We start from the raw sequence: 20,524 nt of genomic DNA, 5'->3' as shown, positions 1-20,524 counted from the left end.
TATGATTTGCTCACGCCTGATTCAGAGGCAAAGTCTAAAGCTCTTAAGCCATGGCAATCGGTAGGAGAGATAGAATTTAACCACTCCCTATGGTAAGCATTAAAATCACCAACTAAGACAAAAGAAGCCTTTCTATCATCTTCTTGTATCTTAGCCATAATGGTAAGAAGACAATCGAAGACCGAATCATCCGTGTCTGGATTCCGGTATATCGAACACAAATAAAAGTTGTTATGCCTGTCACAAAATTTTATTAACTGAATCTCTAAAGGGCTTAATCCGGCCATGACTATACAGCTGGGCAATCTTTATAATTGGAAGTATATTTGGTAAATACAGGACGATCAACGCCTGTCACTGTTCTTAACAATTTTAATTGAAAATAAAATAAAGTTCAAGAGGCGGAGTACGACAGAGTCTAATCTGTATTTGACAATATGTATTTCATTAAGAAGTTATTACAGAACTCTAAGCACATTTAAGTTACTTGATGTCTGTGCAATTATCAGTGTAATTCATAAAAATAAGTGCTCTTTATCAAACAGTGGCTTAATACAATTATTCTTGGGAGAACAATGGTCAGGGAACGAAGGAATTCTTACTTTACTTTTAATACAGTTTCTTCACTTCTCTGTAAAATTTCTAAGTCCAACAGTTTCAGAGTAAAAATTCTAAGTACAAAAAGGTAAGAGTATGGGTTGTGGCGAGCAATGTAACTACGATAAAATCTTATCTGCTCCTTGTGAGATCTCAAGCCAAACTGATTCATAGGCCGCGGGCGTCGCTGGGAGTGACCCCATGGTTCCTGAGATGAAGACCAAATATGGTCGTATACGTTATGGCAATCTGGATCCATCCGGTAGTCCTTCGCTCTCCTGAGCCGTTGGCTCCCCCCCAAAGAATCTGTGAAAACAAGGAGACGGTAAAAAAACCTTCGTTTGCAATTTGACATAGAGATAGACTCTTGTCGCCAGTGGAAGCAGAGAAAGCACGCACTCCCAAGCAAGCCAGCGAACTGAGGTCATTCCTATAACCTCAAACAGAGATTCAGAAACAAGGTATACGTGACAAATCCCCCCCCTACCAAGTTACTGTTACCCCTGGAACTGTGATAAATTCCAACAAAACAAGGAAAATCTTGTCACATCACCATTTACTTTAAATTCAAACCCCAACATTACTATTCAGCCGGGTGTGCAAAATCTCAACTTCCACAAAAAGAGAAACTCAAACAGCAACAAACTACAAAACCTTAACAAATTAAATTCACATAATTCATCACAGTAGTTGTGCCTTCTAATATGAGCAAAATATGAACTATAACTCAAGATATACATAATGTGACTAAATGGAGCCCAAAAAACAAACTAAAACAAGATTACATATTCAAAAGGATTATATACTAAAAAAAAGATCATATATTTAAAAAACGATTATATGCTCAAAACAAAAGGAAAAGAACAAAAATGGCAGTAAATAACCCTGAAAACCAATACACATGGGTAAATGTGAGTAAATATGAGAAAACAAATTACTGAAAAAGGTTACACAGATATGTAGTAAAAATTATGGCAAATAATTCTGAAAACAAGGCATATCTTGACAGCTTTAGGCAAGCAAGAACTAAGAACAAAATATCCAAAGGTTACACATTAGCAACTGAAATCCGAAGATTCCCTTGAGCAAAACAAATCATATAAAGAAAAATACTCAACTTAGGATTTTAATCCTCAGGCTCACCTAAGCAACAAATTCACTACTCTCAGATCACAGGAGAGGCGTTACATGGTTCAGTCTCACTCTCCGCCCTGGATTCTGTAAGTAGAGACATGGTATAATAACAGTTGACAAAATATCATAGTACATAAAAACAAACCATTCCCTATGGTAAAGAAAAAAATATATATAAGTCCACAGAGACGTCATAAGTAAAAAGAGAGACATATAATTATCAGAAAAATTAAAATTAAACATACAGGTTGGCCAACATATATCCAAGAAAAAATTACCAAAAAGATCATCGAATATAATCTTCTCATATAGCTATATCAATCTAGCAAAGCGCTTACAAACTCAAAAAAGTACCACTACATAAACGCAGAACACACAGTAATGCGTATAAACACAGAACACATCTGTGTGCGTACTCAACTTACAGGTGAGACCAGCTGAGTTGGTACGTCTTCAACCCGTGCTCGTGACGGTATATCCATCCGGACATCTGTGGGCTCATTGGGACACACCCAAGCCCCACCCTGAGTAGGAGTGTTCCCTCGACCTTCACCGGCGTGAGACACCTGGCTGGCGGTCCTCCTTGGAGCCTGTGTTTCTACAGTCAAAGTTTTCCTTACTGGCAGAGGATCTGTCAGCATGACTGCTCTGACCCCCTCTTCCTTCCACCATCGGATACAGGTAGGACCACAAATCATTGGCCTACAACATACAACCAGCTTTTACCTCGAACTTACAACTATGCACAAAGCTAGGCTGTTCCAGGTACACATCAAGCAAACAAACACGGGCGGCAGGCACGAAAAACGCATACACAGGTTCACACAACACATGTGTTTTCCCTATCCTACACCTATCTAAGTTAGGCAAAGCCATAGCCCAAGTGTCCCTCTCATTCACAGCAAAATATGGCAGATCCATGGATACTCGAGTTACGAACTCCTCTGTTCCGGTCTGGGTCCACAGTGACTTTACTTCAAACAAACGAAAATCTGAATCCTCATTTTTAACAGGTATCTCTACAGAAAAACAAAACTTGCCCTTTAACTTAGTAACAGTCACGGATGACATCCGATAGAACTCAGCTAAATTTATCTCTACAGGGGGAATAAACATTGGCACTACTTCATGAATTTTTTTAATGATCCTCAGAAACTCCCTAGGAGGTAAAATGTCGGATGTGATTTCGCCCGTGGTGGCCACTTGTTAAATTTGGTTAGTCACATTTTCTAGGTGAAGAGTTAGCTCACTAGCTACAAAAGCTAATTGTGCAGCGCTCTCCACATAAATCACGTCCCTTCGGATTTGTTCTAATCTCTCCTCGAAGTCGTTAACTCTTTTCGCTAACATACTTAGTACCTCCTGTCCTTTAGCTACCGTCATAAAAACTGTCTTCAATTTATCATCTAAAACACGTATATGAGATATTACCTTATTTATCATGACCTGCGTATTTTTCTCTTCATTTGTCAGAGCGGTCTCTAATTGATCGAGTTCCGACCGGTTAATTAGCCCAGTCCAACCTCCTATCAATTCGCCAATCCAATCAGCCGCACGTTTCTTTCTTTCCCCTTTTGGAAGCACGAAGTCTTTGAAGGCATCTAAGGAGCTACCAAGGGCTCTTTTTACGTTATCAAGAATCGCTCTTAGTTTAAATACTGTTATTCCGTTTTCAACCTTTTTCAATTGATCCTCTAACTTGTCAATCTAATCCAGAATCGTAACTAGTGGACTCGCAACTTCCTCGGGATCATAACTAATCAACAACACATGTACGTCAGACGTGAAAGACAACTTAAATCTCTTATCAAAGACTACGCCTTTACGTACTCTCACTTCACTGTTCACACACACGCAAACAGCTATCAAACATACTGCTGCGAAAAGTCGGACACTTCCCATGGCTAATTAATTAACCTAAGCCTATCACTAATCCCGGCTAACTGACACCAAGCTCAGACTCACTGCCTCTTAAAGGGGCCGATCGCCTCTCTCTCTCTCTCTCCCTCACAAGTTCTCTCTCTCTCTCTCTTTCTCTCTCAACAGAAGAGGGAGTTCGAGGAATGTGCTGAAATTCAGCTGATCCATCATTGGCATCCAGCACAGGGTATATTGCTGACACATTCCGATTATCTGAATTCGTAACTCATTTTCTGGCACGATCTTGACGATCGAAGCATGAACCTTGTATACATTACCTCTAGCTATACTCTTCACAGTTATTTTATCATGGTTAGTATAAATTACCCTGAACGGACAAATAAAAGCTGATTCGAACTTATGCTCTCTACCCTGAAGCCGTTTTACATACACACGATCCCCAATCTGAATTTCGTGTGATTTCGTTTTAAATCTCCTGTTGTAACTACGGATGTTCCTCTCCTGGGCTATCTTTAAAAGCTTATTCGTAACTTCAAAAGCCCTCTTATTTACGTTGGCAACATAAGTACAAAAGTCTTCTACGTTATACACAGGCAGTTTCTCCTTTTTCGTGAAAACATCATACGACAAATTTGGATCTTGACCGAAAACTAAGTAATAAGATGTATCACCAACACTCTCATTATATACTGTGTTTAAGGCAAATTGAGCTGTAGACAACATCTGTGACCAAATACTCGGATTATCTGCTACGAGGTATTTAAGCATACTAATCAAGACCCGATTTTTAGACTCTACTAATTCATTTGAACTAGGTCTATATGCAAGAATAGGGGAATGCTTAATGCCATACAACTCAGATATTCGACTAAAGACTTCATTACAAACTCGGTTCCGTGATCTGACACAATTTCTTTAGGAGTACCGAACAGTTCAATGAAAGCTCTTAATGCTCTAGCGACTTCCTGCGCAAACTTGTCAATCAAAGGTTGCACGAATGTATATCTAGTTGGCGCGTCTACTAGTACAAAAATATACTTATGTCCTGCGTGTGATACAGGCAATGGGCCTATCAAATCAATGTGTACACGTTGCCCTTTCTCTTTAACTAAAGGCCAAACTCGAGTGGGAGGTACATTTAATCTATGTGATCTGAACAAGTGACAAAGATGACACGCGTACGCTTTATCGTCTGTTTCATGCCCTTCCAATAAAAATGATCAGTGGCCCTTCTAAGGGTACTCGCCACGCCTACGTGACTGGACACTGGTGACGAATGCGATAGTGCCATGGCATTCCTTATGAAAGGAGTGGATAGCACAGTTCGATAAATCAACTCATTTCGTTTCAAATCAGTGACATACAAAACATCGTCTTCTATTACAAATCTATTAGATGGAAGCGAGATATTAGTGGGGAATTCTTCTGTTTCTCCTCTAACATAAGCCTTAACTCTTCCCCATACAGGATCTTCATTCTGGGCCTTTATTAGCTGTGTTATGTCCCATTCACAGTCATCATCACAGACATTATAAGCTTCAAGGGCAGGTTCATTCATACGCTGGGCATTTACTTCATTCATTCCCTCACTGGGCCCGACAAACTCACGTACACACTCCGCCCTATCAGCTGAGTTCTCTCCCAGCGTGGAGGGGTCATCGGGTACCGTCGACTCGCGTTCCCGCGCAGCCGTGACGCACTCATCGACCTCGTTATAGCGGCCACAGAACGGGATAAGGCATCCGCTACAACATTAGTTCGTCCGGGTATATATTCGAACCCGATGATGTCAAACTCTAACAATGCTTCCAACCATCTAGCCTGGCGACTTGATAGATCCGATTTCCTAAATATGTACGATAGGGGTTGATGATCAGACCTAATACAGGTTTTATGTCCCAGTAGAAAATAACGATTTCTTTCTAACACCCACTTAATGGCCATTGCCTCTTTATCTAACACTGAATAACGGGTTTCCAGTCCCTTCAATGCTCGTGAAGCGAATGCTACACGGAAAATTCCATCGTCATCCATCTGTTCTATAACTCCGCCAATGGCAACATCGCTAGCATCGCATGTCACGTAGAACTCCCGATAAAATTTAGGGAAGACTAAGAAACTATTTTCAGATAAAGCTTGTTTCAATTTTTAAAACGCATCGTCGTGTTCTCGAGTCCATTCAAAGTTCTCTGTTTTTCTAAGCTTATCTAAGGGTCGCGAGATCTTTCCAAAGTCTTTAATGAAACGTTTGTAATAGGACGCTAATCCTAAAAACGTGCTAACTTGCTTAGGGGTTAGAGGCTGTGGAAATGTTCGAATAGCTTCTATCTTATCCGCCATCGGGCTTACGCCCTTGTTAGTTAACATGTGACCTAGAAACTGAACCTCTGGCTGGAACAGCTGACGCTTTGCTAGGTTGACGTTCAAATTATGACGTCTCAATGCTTCAAGGACCTTTTCAAAATTTGTCATGTGCTCTTCTACCGTATTTCCCAAAATTATTATGTAATCAAGGTAGATTAACACTGCATTGCCTACCAATCCAGAAAATACGCTCATCATTACGCGTGAAAAATGCGCGGGCGCATTCTGTAACCCAAAAGGCAAAGTATTAAAGGAGTACAATGAGTCACCAGCAATAAATGCGGTTTTCTCCCCACTCTTGGGATTGAGTGCTATTTGATGATACCCAAACTTAAGGTCCAACGTCGAAAAGAACATGTTATTCCTAACTTTACACAAGATCTCCTTTATTGACGGGAGAGGGAATAAATCACCTTTCGTTACACTGTTCAACTTACGGTAATCTACACATATGAGTAAAGCGCCAGACTTTTTCTTTACTACTACGATAGAAGATCGCCAGGGGGAGTCAGAGACCGAGATTATGCTATTCTCATTTATCTCTGCTAACTGTCTATTTACTTCTGTCTGATAAACAAAAGGTACTCTATAAGGGTACGTTACGACTGGCGGACTGTCTCCCGTATCTATCCTAAAGGGCATAAAGTCACAATAACCCGGAGGTCCTTCCTCTAAAACAAACACGTCTTAGGTCCCAAGAAGACAGGTTGGTAATTCACGTACTTTATTCTGGTATATCAAATACAAGTAAGCAGACCCATGCTTCTGCTGGCGTCACAGTTCGTGGATGGCGGGGAAGACAACAACAATAACTCAAAGGTTCAACATAGTAGAATGAGAGAGTAGTGTTTCTCAATACATTACACTCCTCCCCCCTTAGGTTAACACACAAAAAAAATTAAATTTGTTCAATGAGTCTCCTAGGTTCTTTACTTACTCTGGTAGATTTTCTTACAATGGCACCAGTTTCACAATTACTGTTCTCTGATCCTACTACTTCTACATTGGGATTACAAATCCTACTTGAGTTCTGAATAGGGTTATTTGTTTCTTCTAATCCTTGTACATTATTGGGAGAAGAAACTACAGGAACAGAAGGAATCATTGTATCTTTTAATAGTGATGATTCATCAGTTACTCTAGTATTATACATTTTTCTCTCAAATAAATGTGATAGGTGACGCTTCCAAGTCAAAATACCATTAACATCTACAGAAACTAAATAATTCCTTTCACCCAGAACTTTGATAATCTTAGCTTCTACCCATTCTGGTCCTTTACCAAAATTCCTGGCATATACTGCATCACCAACTCTGAATTTAGACTCATGAACGTAAAACTCATCTCCTTGTTTAGGCATTATAACATCTAGTGGACCCTTTAATTTCCTTCCAAATAATAATTCAGCTGGGGAGCTGCCAGTAGAAGACTGTACAGTACGTCTATAGGTATACAAAAATTTTGTCATTCTGGTTTTTACAGGCAATTTACAATCAAACTTTTTGAAATTAGTTTTGAATACTCGGACAGCCCGTTCTGCAAGCCCATTTGTACTTGGATTATATGGTGCTCCTGAACAATGTCTAACACCATTTTTCTGAAAGAAATTCTGAGTCTCCCTAGCCATAAAACAAGTTGCGTTATCAGATACAATTGTGTCAGGAATACCATAATTAACAAAACACGACCTTAAACATTGTATGGTATCCTCTGAAGTTATATTCTTACAAACATAGACATCAATAAATTTAGAAAAGGAATCAATAATAATCAAATATTGCATGTTGTCAATGGGCCCACAATAATCTACATGCAAGCGGGACCAAGGTCTATCTACTGACGGCCAAGATAAAGGTGAAATGGCCTTATGTTTGAGATTTGTTATACATAATGCACAGTTAGAAGTTATTTGTTCCAAATCTTGGTCCATATTAGGCCAATATACAAAAGACCTTGCTTCGGCTTTCATGGCAACAATACCCTTGTGGCCCTCATGAAGCATTTCCATAACACGCTTTCTCAACATTTCAGGAACCAAAATACGATTCCTATACAGTAATACATTATCATGCAAAGAAAGATCATTTCTCAATTTATAGAATGGTAACATACAATTTTCCATCACATTTTCCTTGGGGAACCCCCTCCTTACATAATCTCTTACTCTGCATAAAACAGTGTCTCTTTCTATACATTCTTTTACCATTGTAACATCAAAAGAATTCTTATCCAAAATATTAATCAAATTTACATATTCTCCTGGTACATGAAAATCAGTATCATCTCTACATAATGGTAGCCTACTAAGAGCATCTGCCACTGTATTATGCACTCCCTTAATGTGCTCAATTTTAAAATCAAAACCTGATAGGAATAAAGCCCACCTTTGAATACGAGCATTAGATAATTGTGGAATACTCTTACTAGGGTTAAATAGATGAGTCAAGGGTTTATGGTCCGTCCTAATAACGAACTTCCTACCCAAAAGGAAATCAGAAAACATCTTGACTCCAAAAATAATGGATAAAGCCTCTCTATCAATTTGAGAATAATTACACTCAGCATTAGCTAATTTTCTACTTTTGAACGAAATGGTAGAAATTTTACCCTTATATTCTTGTTTAAGAACAGCTCCCACTCCTACAGGGCTAGCATCAACTTCTAAAATCATGGTAGCATTGGGGTTAAAATTATCCAAAATATCAGCTCTACCCAAGGCTTCCTTAATACTCTGAAAAGCTTCTTCATGAACTGCTGACCAATGAAACTCAACATTCTTTTGTGTCAAATTATATAAAGGACATAAAATAGAACTGAACTGAGGTACAAACCTATTGTAGTAAGTGCATAACCCCAAAAATGATTTCAAAGACTGGACAGACCGAGGGGTTGGAGCTTCCAAAATTGCTTCTATTTTCTTTGGGTCAGGTTTAATTCCCTCACAACTTAAAATGTATCCTAAATAAGGTACTTCCCTAGAACCGATAATACATTTATCTTTATTCAATTTAACATTTCTCAGTTGCAAAATTGATAAAACCTTACATAAACTCCTGTCATGTTCCTCTTTGGTAGCTCCGACAATCAATATGTCATCTAAAAATACATGAACACCCTCAATATTTGCCAATAATTCAGAAATAAACCTCTGAAATATACCTGGTGCTGACGACAACCCAAAAGGCAATCGGTGGAACTTATATAATCCCAAATGAGTATTCATAATTAAATATTGTTGAGAATTTTCACTCACAGATACCTGTAAATAGGCATTTTTCAAATCCAATTTTGAGATATACTGACAAGAACCTACATTTGCCAAAATATCATCCAATCTCGGTAATGGAAAGGTATTAACACTTGTTTGGGTATTGAGATACTTAAAATCTACACAAATCCTTATTTCACCATTAGGTTTCATTACAGGAACAATAGAACTGGCCCAATCTCCTGCATGCTCGACCTTGCTCACTATATTTTTACTTTCCAGTTCTTTCAAACTATTCTCAATTTTACATTTATAATGATAAGGCACAGATCTGGCTTTAAAATACTTAGGCACATCATTTTCTTTTAACATTAATTGACATTCATAATTTGTAATGGGTGATCCTTCCACCACCTGATACTCATTGAACATTTTTACACAATCAAGCTTAAGCCTAGATGCACTACTTGGGGTAATAAGAGGACCTTTAAATTTATCATCACTCACATTATCAACTTGTACCCACTGGTATTTCAATTTCTTCATCAAAGACCTGCCTGCTAAATTTAAATCATTATCTACAACAAAAAACTTTTGTCCCTTGACCATTTGGCCTTTAAAAGAAACATCACAATTTATTTTACCATACACCTGCATTTCCGCTTTATCATAATTAGCTAAGCGTTTCCTTGTTGGTAATGGTGTTAAATTCAATTTATTAGCATCATGCCGTGAAATAGTGGATGCACCACTGCCAGTGTCTAATTCAAATTCTAGGGGAAACCCATTTAACCTTAAAATTTCTCTATATGGTTCCTCATAATCATCGACAAAGTCAATAGAATTCACATCAAAATCAAAAAGTTTCAATAAATCATAAGAATCATGAACATTTTCATTAACAGGAATATGCTTACTAGTAGACTCGTCTACATCATGCACTGTATTAACATTCATAGATTTATTTCTAACCTTTTTATTGGAACACACTGTACTCACACGGTCTTCCTTGCCACAGTAATAACATTTAGCATTCTTAGATTTACAATTATTAGCTAAATGGTTATCACGCCCACAATGAATGCATTTACCTTGAGCTTTACCATAATCACTTTTACCTCTCCCTTTAGAGTCTGCACTAGAATTAGGCCTAGGCCTAGTTACTTTATGCCTAACCTTGTTAACGGTACCTGATGGCCTATTATCTGTAAAAGAACTTGAAGTAGGACTACACTCGGTAACATAGGCAGTTTCTAAATTGGTAACCTTAGCAAGTAAATCACGAGAGGAGATGGATTTAAACTCAAAAGGATCAGCTAATAAAACCTTAAAATATACTTCATTATCAATACCAACCAATAACTGTTCCTTCAACCTTCGGTCAAACTCATTATTAAATTCACACTGTTGAGCTAATAATTTAAGTTCTGCATAATATTCCTTCACTGACTCACTACTTTTCTTCTTCCTCTGTAGGAAATCACATAATGCTCTATGATAACTTGGTTTCGTTATGAAATGAGACTTAAGTTGATTTACTAGGTATTCAAAAGGAACTGCAGACGGCAATTTCGGTGCTGTTAACTTACAGATCGTGGAAAAAGTCTCTACTCCCACTGAAGAAAGCAACAAAGCCCTTTTTGGTGTCGCCTCGGTTACTTCGTTTACTTCACAATTCATGGAAAATAGATCCAACCATAAAGATAATTCCAACTTATCTGGATTGAATTCGGGAATTGCCGGTCTCCTTGCTGTTGCCATCCTTCCTGACTGGGTATGGAACTTATGGAAAATCGGTAGTCCCCAACAATTACAGCTGAACTCAGGCTACTCACTGGAGTCTGGACGTTGGCCAGGCCTAAACTGGGTGTGCTAGGCTAGATACGGCCGGCTGTCGTTGGTACACTAACTCTGCTTCCATATGACATACCTCTTTGTACACTGGGTTCTTCCTCGTCGCCACTGTTGCATCCTCGTCCCTTATGGTAATTCACGTACTTTATTCTGGTATATCAAATACAAGTAAGCAGACCCATGCTTCTGCTGGCGTCACAGTTCGTGGATGGCGGGGAAGACAACAACAACAACTCAAAGGTTCAACATAGTAGAATGAGAGAGTAGTGTTTCTCAATACATTACACTATTCTTCCAAAATTTGGGCTATATGATAATGATATTGAACAGGTGTTAAACTATATCCCAACTCTTTTAATGCGCATGCGCGATCTGATGAGGTATCTTGCTGAAAGGCGGCGTTAAACACTAAATCAACATTCAGTTCTACCCATGCAATTGGCGTATCTTCTTTGATTAACACTGGCACTGATGAAAAGTTGTGGAATAATATTCTTACCTTCCCTTCTTGTAACTGCATTATTGAGTTCTGCAACAAGTTATCTTCAAAGTTTGCATGCGGCACAAGTACGCCCTGCGCTTTTTTAACATTTCTGTTACACATATACAGTTCAATCACCATTGCAACACAAGGGTCTATACACACTTCTTGTGTAAGTCGAAGGTCCCACTTATCAGTTACGTTAACAACAGGTTCTATTACAGGTGCTATTGATGCGACTGTCCCTCCAATGGGTAGGATTCGATCCCTCAAAGTTACAGTTAAACCCTCAGGATATGAAAGTACATTTAACCCTAATAACCAGATCACATCTGAACCAAAAATAACATCTATCCCCGTAATTCCCAACTCAGGAACAACGTAGAAATCGTGAATGAATTTCTCGTCTCCCAACTCAAAAGGTTGCGAACAAAAACTATTTATGAGAACTTCTTTTCCCCCTAGACCTTGACATTTTAAAGGAACCTCGTTTTGCACCTGACTGACTGTAATGTGTGTTTCTACAATAAGTGATACAAATGCCCCTGTATCAATCAAACATCTCTTAAAACCAGAAGGGAACTTAACTTTGATAACAGGTTGCTGGGGTGCAGTCTTTGGACTTCTTCCTATTGAGTCGTCCTTGGCGCCGCTGGCGCCGCTGAAGTCGCTGGTGCCGCTGAGGGTCGTCTTTGAGCTTGCGGCATCGGCCAAGCCGCAGGCGGCGGTAGTTGTGTCGCTGGGGGACTCCATCCTGGGGACGCCTGCGTAAACCCCACTGGATGATTAGGGTAATATGACGTCGTTCCCATCGTATGCGCTGTTCCTCCAACTGCTTGGGGCGTTGCTGTTGTTTCCGCGGTGGGGATTCGACCCGCATTGCATTGGCTCGCGTAGTGTCCCTGCTGTTTGCAGTTAAAACACTGCACCGTCTTCTGGTTTTTGTTCTTCGGTCTTGCTCCTTGTCCCGACGATTTCTTCGGTCCTCCCGGATGGCGTCCTGACGATGACGACGAAGGTTGAGGTTGTCCTTGCAGCTGGCGTGCGGCAACCATGGTTTCTATCAAAACCCACACGTTTTCCATCGCCCTCTCCACAGGTAAGGGCTGCATCAGTGTACCCCATGCATATCCGGGTACATGCATAGCCATAATCTTCTTCAACCAGGGGTTTTTCACGCCTTGCAACACATCATGGCCGTCCAAAAAATTGTCTAAGTCTTCTGCTATCCGCTTGAAGAAATCGAAGTAATGTTCGCCTTCCCCCCGAACAGGACCATAATTGCAAATGTACTGATGCAAACTGGCCGTACCTAGGCCTAGTCTTCGTTGTAAGTGTTCATTCAGGTGTTGCCATGACCTGGGCTCCATGAATTCAATGTCCCCTTTTACCCTCCTACTGGCTTTTCCTCTAATTCTCTGTTTTGCATAAACAATTCTCTTACGTTCTGACCAGCATCGTTACGATGTCGCTGCTTCCATGAATGCGAGGAACGCTTCGATTGAAATATATTTTCGTCCTCGTCGAGGCACTATATCTTCAAAGATGGGGACATACTCTGACAGTAGCGGGAAACCACTCGAGTCGCTGTTGCTTTCATCTCCTTCGTGCCGGGATTCGAACCCATCCTCCAGTGAAGGGCTGTTTTGGTAAGCTCCCTGCTGTGTTTGTCTCTCTGCGCCCCTCGACGTTCCCCTGCGTACAGGCTCTCCTCGTGCTTGTGTTCCTACATAATGCTGTAGGCCTCCGACAGCTTCGTCGATCTCGATGTATAATTCTTCAAGTACCTGTGTGCTCATTTTGTAATCTATTAATTACTTTTCACTGATTGCCAAATTATTCGGCCGGGCTGCCACCATAAATTGTCACTCATCTTAACAATTATAATTAAAAATAAAATAAAGTTCAAGAGGCGGAGTACGACAGAGTCTAATCTGTATTTGACAATATGTATTTCGTTAAGAAGTTATTACAGAACTCTAAGCACATTTAAGTTACTTGATGTCTGTGCAATTATCAGTGTAATTCATAAAAATAAGTGCTCTTTATCAAACAGTGGCTTAATACAATTATTCTTGGGAGAACAATGGTCAGGGAACGAAGGAATTCTTACTTTACTTTTAATACAGTTTCTTCCCTTCTCTATAAAATTTCTAAGTCCAACAGTTTCAGAGTAAAAATTCTAAGTACAAAAAGGTAAGAGTATGGGTTGTGGCGAGCAATGTAACTACGATAAAATCTTATCTGCTCCTTGTGATATCTCAAGCCAAACTGATTCATAGGCCGCGGGCGTCGCTGGGAGTGACCCCATGGTTCCTGAGATGAAGACCAAATATGGTCGTATTCGTTATGGCAATCTGGATCCATCCGGTAGTCCAAGGAATCTGCGAAATCGAGCAGGAGACAGAAAAAACCCTTCGTTTGTAATTTTACATAGAGATAGACTCTTATCGCCAGTGGAAGCTGAGAAAGCACACACTCCCAAGCAAGCCAGCAAACTGAGGTCATTCACATGACCTCAAACAGAGATTCACAAACAAGGTATACGTGAACGCCATTGTTCACAAACTCGGGACTCTAAAACAGTATTATTATAGTAAATTACGGAAAAACCTTTGCTAATAAAGGGATGCAGTATTATATAAAAAAACTATCGTTTTCTTCAAAAATGACATTTATTTCCGTCGCAAATAAGTAATTAATAAGATATACCCTAATATATCTTGAGGTAATGAGGGCCACCCAATGGGAACCAGGGGTTTTGGGTGAAGAAACCTTACTGGCGAATTAATTAACAATGGTAAAACTAACCTTTTCTTCTCTTTACATTATTCTCTGGGACGCATAATAAAACCACAAATAATTACACAAAATATGGAGATCCTTTTCCCTTTAAATATTTATTTCACTCTTTTGTTTACATTTTACAAATCTCACGTATCTGCTCCAGTTCGTGCGTTTGTGCATAGCTTGTTGGTGGTAGGTTGGCCAGAGCACCAGCCACCCGTTAAGATACTACCGCTAGAGAGTTATGGGGTCCATGACTGGCCAGAGTATTACATACGATCCTTCTCTCTGGTCACGGTTCATTTTCCCTTTGCCTACACATACATCGAATAGTCTGGCCTATTTTTAACATATTCTCCTCTGTCATACACCTGACAACACTGAGATTACCAAACAATTTTTCTTCACCCAAGGGGTTAACTAGTGCACTGTAATTGTTCAGTGGCCACTTACCTCTTGGTAAGGATAGAAGAGACTCTTTAGCTATGGTAAGCAGCTCATCTAGGAGAAGGACACTCCTAAATCAAACCATTGTTCTCTAGTCTTGGGTAGTGCCATACCCTCTATACCATGGTCTTTCACTGTCTTGGGTTAGAGTTCTCTTGCTTGAGAGTAAACTCGGGCACACTATTCTATCTTATTTATCTTCTTGGTTTGTTAAAGTTTTTATAGTTTATATAGGAAATATTGATTTTAATATTGTTGCTGTTCTTAAAATATTCTATTTTTCCTTGTTTCCTTTCCTCACTGGGCTATTTTCCCTGTTGGAACCCCTGGGTTCATAGCTTCCTTCTTTTCCAACTAGCGTTGTGGCTTAGCAAGTGATAATAATAATAATAATAATAATAATAATAATAATAATACGACTTTATACTTCCTGCGCACTATCCATCCTTTCTTTCCACCAATGGAATTACTCCTGTTCGTTCATTTGTAAGTAGCTCCTCCTCATACTTTTTCCTATCGTATGACGAAGTTTACCTTATTTGGGCATGTGACAAAGGCAGTTATGTGACACACGACCCATTTTCTTAGGAAGACTCCCCAGTTCCTTTGTGGTTGCCTTATGTTGTGGCTGTGCATTATGGAGCCCAACGTAACAAGTGTAATGGCTGCCATTATGGCTATATGGATGCTATATCCAAGTATTACGGTACTCCTAGTGTAGTGAATAAATTTCTAAAAGATCATCTTGTTATCCCTCAAAGTTTCAAGTTTTCAAGTGTGATTCTGAGTTATCTTTTAGGGAGGACCAGCACATTTTCTACAGTAACTCGACTGCTAAAAAAAAAAAAAAAAAAAAAAAAAAAATTATAAAGAAAAGACATACGTGTCAATCATAAAGTAAAAGATAATTTGTAATTTACATTTAGAATTTGTGACATAGGTAGGGGATTCTGGAGGGCTTGCTTGATGGGTAAGTCTGTGACCTGGATGGCTTGTGACCTGGGAAGGGGGATCTGGGGGGCTTGGCCATGGCTAAGTCTATGACTATTGAAGGTTTGTGACCTGGGAAGGGGTGTCTGGGGGGCTTAGCCCATATTTACATCTATGAATTGGGAACTACTAGGTTACGTTAGGTGGGTTTGTTAGGTTTTATGGCCTGTCACAAATCTCGAAAGTGTTAATTAATGACGTTTTTTTGGGCTCGGCCATGTCATCCTGATGGAAGGTTCCTTTAGGTAGATTTCTAAGGGATATTTGCTACAGTGATACTCCCAGAGAATTAACCCTAGGTCTCCAGAATTCTAACTCTTGGCGCGAGTATCCTTACTATATCTTTAAGGATATTGCATAATATCAGGGGACATATTTTTTGATATGACACATAGCAATCTTCACCCCGAATTGATTTAACTCTTTGAGGGGAAGAGTGTCGAACGAAAGGGGAGCCATTATCAAGGTACCCGGTGGACCTCCTCTCCGTACTACTACGGCCCACCATTCCTTTGAACTGTAGCATTTAAGCTAATTGCGCTCCCACGTTTCTCTCGGTGTTGTTACTGTTTCCTGGAATATTATCATGCAATCTCCAGCATCTTCATGCTCTGGAAAGTTGAGTATCTGATCTTTCCTGTGTATAATTCTAAGGCTCCCTTCTCATAGTTAAATTCGTATAATTTAAGTGTGTTTAGTGGAGCATAGCCGACACTGGAGGCGGCCATTTTGAGACTGCTGTCGCACACCATAAATATATTTTATTTAGTCAGTAGTGCGACGCTCCCGGTATTTAGCTATAAAGAAACTTTATACCTAGTTAGGCAAATTATATTAGTGAAGATTTGCATACATTATGATATTTCCTCTTCTAATATGTAACGTTACTTTCGTATACGACTGGGACCCCGGTGGTACCAACCCCACCGGAGTTAGGCTAGCCTAACCCGTTTTGTGTACGTTAGTAAAGTAATTCCCATTGTTTAACCTCCTCGTATCATTTCCTATTAATTCGGCTGGGGATATATATCCCCTAGAATACATGGGTATAATTCGATACTTTTCTCTTTTTGAGAAAAGAGGCTAAACCCTTTCTCCCTCTGAGCGCCGCCATCACAAGCGGCAACCCTATCTTTCGTCATCGCCACCAAGTAGTATACTCCGGCTTGACTTAGATAGTATTTTACCGTCTATCTTCTTTACTGCCGAGTATCCCGGCTTCGAAGCATGACGGTAACTCAGGGTGTACTGTCTTGCAGCCGACAATGTCGCCGACAGGGGATCTTTGTTCCTCTACCGCCCATGATGTTGTTGGCATGAAAAGCTATGCTTCCTTAGTTTACAGCCGAAAGTAGGCGGCATACCTGCCGTCGCCTTTATCCCCTGTAAACTATAAGACACGTCTTATAGCCAACAATGTCGCCGACAGGGGAATCTTTGTTCCTCTGCCGACCACGACGGCGTCGGCACAGGAAGCTATGCTTCCTTAGTTTATAGCCGAAAATAGGTGGCATACCTGCCGCCGCCTTTCTCCCCTGCAAACTATAAGACCCTTTTCCCTTCACCCTCTGTCCTTTAGTGTCGGCCTAGCCGTCACAACATTCTTTCGCCGGTATTTTTCCAGTCATCCCGGCTTGCTGGGTTGACTAAGTTGCTGGCCGGGACCCTACCAGCGGCGGTTAGGTTGCCGCCTCGGCCAACTCCTCCTTATGTCCTTCCTTCACCGGAAGCGAATGCCCCGGGGGGAAAGACTGAGCTGGCCCTGACGGCTGGTGGTGGAAGACCCATTATACTGTTGAGAATTCTTCAGTCCTCTCTTGGACTGCCATCCACAGACCTTGCAACTGGCAGTACAGTTGGCGGCAAAAGTTGTGGCTGGATGGAAGCTAGAATCAGATACATTCCTCCCCTTCCATTAGAACTCTCATTCTGGCAAGGAGACAGTAGGCGCCAGTAGCCCTCCTACACTTCCAGTTATTGTGCTAAACCATAATAATAGGAAATCCTCCTTTGCATTCTTTCTCTCTTTCTATCAGTTAGTGCTGCCAGGCACTAGCCTAACCCCAGTAGAGTACTGGTAAAACTACAGTATACAACAATACAATAGCCAGTAAAACTACAGTATATAACAATACAGTAGTTAGAAAACTACAGTATATAACAATACAGTAGTTGGTAAAACTACAGTATACAACTATACAGTAGTTGGTAAAACTGCAGTATACAACAATACAGTAGTACAAGTATTTCTAACGTACTCTGTGTATCCTTTCACAGTCTATTGTTGGGACCGCATAACATGTTGAGGTTGAAGTATTCCCTTAACACCCTGATGAATCCTTTGATTATCGGGACACTTATGAAACACCATTCAGTATTAATATTCTACAGGTGGAGGAGTTAGTATAAATATTCACTAACTCCGGCTCTACGTATTGGAGTTATTCCACCCTGTATTTTCCCTTATAATGAATTTAATTATTAGTATTGATGGAGGTCTCAGCGATTGCCTGGGAGAGGAAACACAGATATGCGTCTTTCCTATTTCCTTCCTAGCTTACTATCCTAAGCTATTAAATATAATAGTAAGTATTACTATTTATAAGTATGCATTTATATCAATGATATAAACAACTGAATACTCATTTCACCCTTTTTTTCCTTAAAGGAGGAGCTAATGGTGAAGTGTGCAGTTGTGTTCTGTAACCACAAGAGTAAGGACTTTCGTGGGCATACAATGTGCAGGCCTCATGCCCCCTGCTGCATCGTATCTGGATCCCTGAGGTATTGGGACCCAAAGGTTTGCTCCAACTGCTTGACCTTGCTGACCGACGGCTTCGGGGAAGAGATCCCTGACACTACGGAGTCAAGAGATACAGCAAGGGAAATCCTTCGAAGGTGGGTAAGAGGGTTCCAGAAGAACTCTCCGGGACCTTAGCTACCTAACGAATCTCTAAGGTGCCTTCTGTTCCCTAAGGCTCAATCCAGTGTGGTTGTGCCCCAGGTACAGGTCCAGTCTCCCTTCATCCAACTGACTGTGGACACGGACATCAACGAGGCACTGCAAGGCATGGACATCCACCAAGAACGAATGTCAGAGGTGTCCACCGACACCGAACAGGACATACTGCAAGAAGGCCCTGAAGAAGAAGTGGTTCAAACACCCACGGAGGATGAAGGATCCATTTCGACGGTGACTGAGGAGCCTCAGTTCACTGTGATGGCATATCAACCTGGGCCGTCAACCTCTTCAGCCCCAACTCCCCAACCGGCTATGCAGGTCGGCAGGAGTGACGCGCTCCTAGAGTCGATCTAGCAGATGTTGGCAGTGTTCAGGAAGGAACAAGAGGAGATTAAACAAGATCTCAAAGACACAAAGAGAGAGATACAGGAAGGGAAACGCCCTGGCGCTTCCAAGGGCTCTGCTAAGCCCCTTAGAGTATCTGACCTCCCTCACTGCTCCGAAACCAACCCCTGGAGGTATACGGAGCACATGCCCATGATAAATGGGAAGCTTTATATCTCCGAGAAGTTGGGGGCCAAACCTTTGAAGATCTCCAATTCTGGCCCAACTTTTCAGCATACCCAGATTGCTATGTGAAACTGCGAGATGAACCAGCATCCCGCGAGAAGACGGTACCTAAGGAGCTCATTGTATTCGAGCATGACATGGCACAGGCTATCCTAACCAAGACCCTGAACGGAGTTGGATATACCAACTCCAAAGTCTCGGCATTGAGCAAGAGGCACCCAACCTTCATTGCTCCTTCCTCCAGAGCTTTACCCTTTTTGGTGAAAGCCCTTGACTGTGTCATGAAAGCAGTCAATGAGGGCAAACCATGCCCAGTCCTAGAGGAATGCAAACCATTATCTCTAGCCATGCCTACCTGCGAGGATAAGTGGAAAGAAGTACATCTAACCTTCTCCGTTTCTAAGTTGGATCCGGAGATAGCAGGCCAGCAGAACCTTCCAAAGTTGCCAGAACATCTTTTGAGAAGGGTACAGGAGACAAAAGAAAGACTCGCCGCTTCTTTGTCTCATCAGAACTGCCTGGAAATGTGTGCAGGTCTAACCAATGCCCCAGACATGTACATGGACTTAGCCAAATCCCACATGGGTACCCTTGTGAAGGACTTATATGCCTTCGTCAGGTTAAGGAGGATCTGTAGAGAACATGTGTTTGCCGCAGCAACGGTAAAACACGAACCCAGGAAGCTGATCACATCATGCATCTGGGGCAAATACCTTTTCCCACAAGATGTGATTCAAGAGGTTATTGCCAAAGCTGCCACGGAGAATAGGAACCTTCTCCAAAAGTGGGGCATGTCTTCTAAGAGGAAATCATCCTCAGACAGTGGTTCCCAGCCTAAGAACAAGAAGGCAAAGAAACCACGTAGACCTGCACAACTTCCGACCATGACCATAGCCAGAGCGCCTAAAATGGTAACCCAGCCGCAAACCACCTTTCAGATGGTCCCTCAGCAGCTGGTGGCCCAATTACCTGTTCTCAACCCAGGTTTTGAGAGGCACACGACTACCTTTCGGCCCTACAAAGGTAGAGGCCCAAAAAGAGGCTTCTCAAGAAACCCCTCAAGGGGTAGAGGAGGACGCGGTCACGGAAGCAAGTCCTCAGGTACCTCTAAGCAATGAGAGTGTCAGACAAATTATTATTATTTGGATAAATTTCATATGCAGAAGGTTTATGTATGTTATTGATGCCTTTATTCATGAGTTTTATTAGTTAATAAGAAATAGAGAGACAAATGCAGTTAGTAGTAATT

The 20,524-nt window shown here is 41.0% G+C and overlaps 1 long non-coding RNA gene across 1 annotated transcript; it reads right to left on the bottom strand.

Moving 5' to 3' along the window:
- Positions 1-325: 325 nt before the first annotated feature.
- LOC137622101 (uncharacterized) lies at positions 326-11,253 on the bottom strand. The gene is made up of 3 exons (XR_011040363.1): positions 11,115-11,253; positions 1,741-1,815; positions 326-903 (listed from the first exon to the last, which is right to left on the bottom strand). It is a non-coding gene; the product is annotated as an uncharacterized lncRNA (long non-coding RNA).
- Between the last annotated feature and the right edge of the window lie 9,271 nt (positions 11,254-20,524).

The sequence above is a fragment of the Palaemon carinicauda genome, chromosome 28 (genome assembly GCF_036898095.1).
Source record: "Palaemon carinicauda isolate YSFRI2023 chromosome 28, ASM3689809v2, whole genome shotgun sequence".
Taxonomy (NCBI): Eukaryota; Metazoa; Arthropoda; class Malacostraca; order Decapoda; family Palaemonidae; genus Palaemon; species Palaemon carinicauda.
Note: the sequence above shows the minus strand (reverse complement) of the source record. Positions and strands in the feature narration are given on the sequence as shown.